This window comes from Anguilla rostrata, chromosome 2 (assembly GCF_018555375.3).
Source record: "Anguilla rostrata isolate EN2019 chromosome 2, ASM1855537v3, whole genome shotgun sequence".
NCBI lineage: Eukaryota > Metazoa > Chordata > Actinopteri > Anguilliformes > Anguillidae > Anguilla > Anguilla rostrata.
In genome coordinates this window covers 44,691,451-44,697,562 of record NC_057934.1, presented here as the reverse complement: position 1 = coordinate 44,697,562, position 6,112 = coordinate 44,691,451, and positions in this window count along the sequence as shown.

The following is a 6,112-nucleotide window of genomic DNA, read 5'->3' as shown; positions in this document are numbered from 1 at the left end:
ACTGATTCTCATTAAACTCATTTAATGAGTTTGTAGGAAATTGTTAAACAGAAATGTGAGTTGGAAAATAATTAAACCTCCTCACATCATATCCAGCATTGTACAGTATAATGCAATCGGAATCTGTTATTGGCATAGTCACCTGTTCTATTGTATGTTAAATACGCTGCCTCCTGCTGTAATGGAATATGGAAGTGTTTCTGAATTTGACAAAGGCTCCTGGGATGTTTGGAAAAAGTTCTCTATATAAAGCACTGATAAAATATTAAAATCTTAAATAACTGAAGTGAAATTGGCCAGGGAGGCCCAAACCAAATTAATACACTTTAAAGAGTTTAATAGCTTTCTCTGAACCAAAGCCAGTGTGTATGGATTCAAACTCCTTGAAATCTGCTGACAATAATGGCATTGGTCTGGTTGTGACACAAATTACCCTGAAAATGAATCATTTTCTGGAATTTTGGAGTGAGGCAATCATCTCAGTAGCAAATAATTAAATAATTTGTTCTCCTTCGGAACCAAACCACAGGAGAAAAGGACTTTGTTATGACAGTCAAGTTACCACGAGATCAATTGTGTGACTGGGACACAGGTTTGACTGATCACAAACACACTAATCAGATCATTGATAGGTAGCTATGGGCATGTAAAACCTTTTGTTGAACAGTTTAAATTGTGTTCTTGGCCAAAAATGTATTGGGAAGCTGTTTCAGCAAAAAAAAAAAAAAGAAGGAAATTATACATTAAATTAAATTACCAGCAATGGACTATATGTGACAGATGTTGCATGGGTTCATATAGGACACTACTCTATATCAAAAAGAAGTAACAATGCGACAAAAATACAGAAACTGGCTATGACCACCTTTTTAAGCTTTCACCAGAGTGCACATTTATTTTCACTCAATATTCACATGTCAAAGTTGAAAAAAGATGCCTGATAGCATGACATATTAATTTTTTTTTTTCTCGTGCCACGATGTAATCTGTGCAAATGAACAAAAATGGTGAGAAATAATGTTATACATTATATTGTAAATGCAGGAAAGATCTCTGCATCAATACTTGATGTGCAAAGGACATTACCATAACAGATGTGCATCTTCTTATATTACAGTATGATGGGTTGCAATTGTATTTTGGTTGCCTTTATTCACATTTAGGGGTGGATATTGGTAAAAATGCACTGTGGTCAGGTCTATTAAAATATTTTTGAATATTTCAACTTTCTGAGTCACTGAAGATTTTATTTAATTCCATGATTCCAAATAAAGTATTGATAACACTGAAAAAATGAAGCCATATAGAACATCTAAATTATTTATCAGTAATAATTGAGGGCTGTATAAAATAATAATATTCTTTGTAAATATTTCAGAGGATTTGCAATCCGGCATTCCTTTTTAAATGGCCAAACTGTATGGTGGAATAAACATTTAAATAGTATGAGATGATAAAAAATAAAATAAAGATTCAAAAGATCCTAGATCCTTTTTTTTCAACCGCAGCGCAAATTTGTCACAGGAAATTTGAAAGCACTGGTCTATTACAAACTGGACAGTCAATTGGCATCACTCAATCAAGATATTCTGATGAGAAGATAACAAGGAGCTCAAATCAAGCCATAGCACCATCCATCCTAATGAAAGGAAGTTGCTCTGATGACAGAACCAACTTCTTTCATGGCCCCTTCATCGTTGAGGTGACGATTGCAGTCCTCTGCATGAGTGCAGCCTCTGTGTGTCACCTAATGTCTATGGGAGCAGCACTCACAATGAACGCTCCATTACCACGTCTACACCCACATTCTGGAGCAACAGCTTCAGGTAGGCAAAAATGAGTACTGCCAAAGGAGTTCAGCCCCCTGACGCGGCCTTGCTCTTCTCAAGACACGTCTTCGCACCTTTCTGTCCATGTCAAATTTGGCATGCACAGAACAACTCAGTGAAAGGGGAAATTTACTCCAAAGTGTTATTATATGAACAGATCTGAGAAAAGAACATTCTCAGGTTTTTGATCTGTTTATTTTTTTAGTACGTGAATGTGTAAAATTTAGGAGCTTTTCAAAAGTTCACAAGCCGAAAAAATCTAATAGCAAGTCACCCAACCTTTCACATCAAATGATATCATGCTGAAGATTGATTCCAAAACAGTGGCGTTAATTCTTTGAGTTTTTTTTGTACCAGATTAATTAACCTGCATTCTACCTAAAATACCAGTCACTAACGTGACACCTATTCAAATTCCACAAGGCGAACCTGTCTATTTATACCTCTCTTGTAAGGTTTTTTCTTCTTTCTTTAACCTTTTAATGGATGACTAAAAATGAAAGAAAGTGATACTACCTGGTGGGAGTCAGTGACAGCATGTGCTACATAAACAATTTATGGAAAACAAGCACACTTCATGTGATGACTCATTTAAATGTGGAAAGTGTCCTGATTGGACAGTACAGTGTCACACCTTTGCCACATTTTCAGCTCTTTACAAACTGAAAAGACACCTTGGTGTTTCTTGCATTCCTGTGGCCACATATGTTAGTGTCGGTAACACATGGAAACTGATTTCGACATGACTGTTTTTGATCTGTGCCAGTGCTTATCCTCAACAACTGCCTTTGCATCCTCAAAATAGAGTGCTCCGACTTTATGTTGTGTCCAGAGTCACTGGCATCTCTCATGATATATTATTTATCATGTTTTTTTTACTAAGCAGTGCTTCAGGGGCAGATCTGAAGAATACAGTTGAAGTGGGACAGAACAAAATAGGCAAGAGATAATTAGCAAAACTTCACCACACAAGGTAAATTAAACTTTTTTTTTGATAAATGTACTGTTTTTAACTTGGAATATATGAGATATTTCAATTATGTTTGTGACATTGATTTGGATAGTATGTATTTAAGTCAGATTTAATGCTTTGTGTAGTGTAAACAATTAACAGGGTTACGTACCATGACAAAAAATGTTGAAGGTACATGCAAACAGGAACTATTGGTTCTTAAATAACTATGAACACATTTTTGAGATTAGCGAAGTTGTCTGGCATTTGTGTTGCATAGGCAATTCCCCCACATCAATTTTCACTGCACCCTAAGAGTAATAATTTACTTTGCCGGTGGTATGTAAGGTGGCTTGGTGGCCAGAAGAATGAGGCTCAGAACTTTTTAATCGAACTGTTAGCATAGGAAGTGCAGAAAAAAAACATCTTTCAGAGTCACAATCTATGAACACTTGATACTTTGTCTATATATGTACAGCATATCCATGTATATCCATCACACATTATATGTTTAGAGTCCTAAGAGCATCTTTCCAGAAATGCAGATTTGCCATACAAAATATGGATTATGCATACATGTATATGTATAAAACATATTTTGAAAACATATTCAATTATCACATGAATGGAACTACTGAGGGTATATTTCTAAATAAAAGCCAGCTATGGGTTCACTATTTGTGATGAACACCTGTATTGCATCACTGTTCTGTATGCATAACTAAATCATGCATTTACAGTTTGGGAGTTGTTTTTAAAAATATTAGCAATTATGAAAAATAGTGCTGGGGGGTGCTGGAGCCTATCCCAGCATGCATTGGGCGTGAGGCAGGAACACACCCTGGACAGGCTGCCAATCAATTTGCAAAGCACACACACCATTCAATCACACACTCATACCTTAATTGTGATTAATTAACCTACCTGCATGTGGGAGGAAACTGGAGTATCCAGAGGAAACCCAGGTGGACATGGGGAGAACATGCAAACTTCATGCAGAACGAGCCAGAACCCAGGAACCATGTTTACCATAATAGAGCCTCTAGTAGTAATGTGATATACTGCAGATGTACAGAGAACAGCTAAAGACTGGTGGTAGGTGTTTTGAACCTATGAGATACTTTTTTATGGAAGAAAAACTAATATGTAATTCTTACATTATTTTACAGAAAAACTGATATGCTATTTTGCTTAACTATAATTGTACAGTATGGCATTATTTTACATATGAACTGTGCTTCACTTTTGGCTGCATGTTCATGATTAGAGAACAGTGTTATACAGAACCTGAGGTGGTGTTTCTATGGAGAAACCCCTAAGTGAATGGCTGTGATCTCTCTTTCAAGATACCTCTATTAAAGCCTGATTAAATTTTAAAAGAGTTTCCTCAGGCACCCCACTGTGTATGAAAGGTCAGAGCTGTCCTTGGGAGATTAAGTTCACCAACTTAATGATTTAGCATGTGGGTGCATGTGTGTGCATGATCATTTGTGCATGTTGTCTTTGACTAGTATTTGTTGAACAATTTAAATATATGCTTAATTTAAAAGGATTTATGTTTGTAAAAAAAAAAACAACAACAAAAAAAAGCAAATGGGCTGTAGGGATATGTAGAAATGAATTAATTTATTATGGTACAGTATTGTGGTTTTATATAGACCCACGTGTTGAGCTTGCCAGCTAGCCAGCAATAATGGAGAAGAAATATATGGGCAAGTAGCTACAGTATAAATACCCAGTTAGAGCAATTTTGCTAGAGGAGTTGTTGAGATGTGATGTAATGTCCACTTTATCCATTTCAATATGGCAGATGTGGCAATATGGTGTGTTCCATACAAAGATGTATCATGCTCCCTGTTACATAGGGTAGTGCACGCTGGTGCATGCACTGTAGTACCTGAAGCAGATCCATTCAGTGCCAAACCAGAAAATATACTTACCCACACCCCCCCCCCCCCACATTATATACAGCAGAGGAGTTGGGTCTGGAGCTCAACAGATGAAGGCCAGAGGTGGAGGGCATAGAGGGGATCCTGCACATCCTCTGACCTGCTGGCTGTGAGTGCCTGGTGGAATGTCATGCATGTTTGGTATCAGCTTCATCATATTTACATGTCCCATTCTATTTGCATGTCTGTAGCCTAACTTTGTTTTCCACAGAAGTAGAGAATTGTGTGTCCCTTGTGCATCCCCTTGAAGAGGCACTGCTGGATACTATCAGTACACTGCTGGCTAAAGGGCAAAGCTGCAGTCCTAAATCCGTATTCTGCTCCACCATAACAGGGTAAAGGCATATCAGGTCTTAGGAGAGCGGAGGATGAGGAGACTGTCTCCCTCCATTCAGGGAGGTCTGTAGTAGGCTATCCCATAGTACATAACACTTCTGGAAAACACATATGGGCACCTGTATTCTGTGGTGCTAGATGTCTACTTTTTTTAAAGCAGAACACCCAGAATGAAGACATCCAGGCTACTGTATTTTCTGGCACAGGAGGGGAGAAATTTAGAATTGCTTGGTCCAACACAATTTTTAAACCCTGCTCTAATTTGTCTTGTCAAAATGCAGATGTCTGTGCCATTTATAAGGGCTACCTGCACCAAGAGATAGCATACAAACAACTGAAAATGAGGAAGCTGGAGCTGGGGAAAAAAACTAGAAAGAAGTCAAGAATCAATGTGGATGAGGTGCTGTAAATTTTGCAACCCAGTTTAATTGCATATTTGTGAATATTTTGGGGGAAATTTCCCCTAAAAATATTTTTTTTTTTTACTTGAAGCCTAGGAGGTGGTGGCAGCGGCCTTCTGTAATATTTGCAGTGCACAAGGTGGCATCTGCCTCCCAGTAGTGACTGTCTTCTGCCTGCAGAATAACCTTAGCTATTGTTTGTGTTTTTTTCTCCTGTCAATCGTTTGTTAAAAGGTTATGCAAACATAGTTTGTTACAAAGATCTTTACTAGGCTTGTTACTGTTTCAGCATGTTGCTATGATTACATAGGGTGGTTGGCTGTGTATGAATTAGGTATAATTCCTTTATAATTATTATATAATGATAATACGTTTATGTAAATTTGATGCTGAAGGACATACATTTCTAGTGTACTTTGACTACAAGTGCAAGCAAGGATAGTAGGTGCCAAAAATGTGAATTGCGTCTCACAAACGAGCATAATTCATAAAGCTGTGCTGTTGTTGGTTACGCTGAACGATAAAAATCTTGTGCCACTGAAGTGGGGGTATGGCCCGTATGTTTAAGAAAAATGCTTGACTACATGTTGACTTTGACTTTTACTGTGCAGAGTAGAGAGAAGGAGCATAGGAGTTGTATAGGAA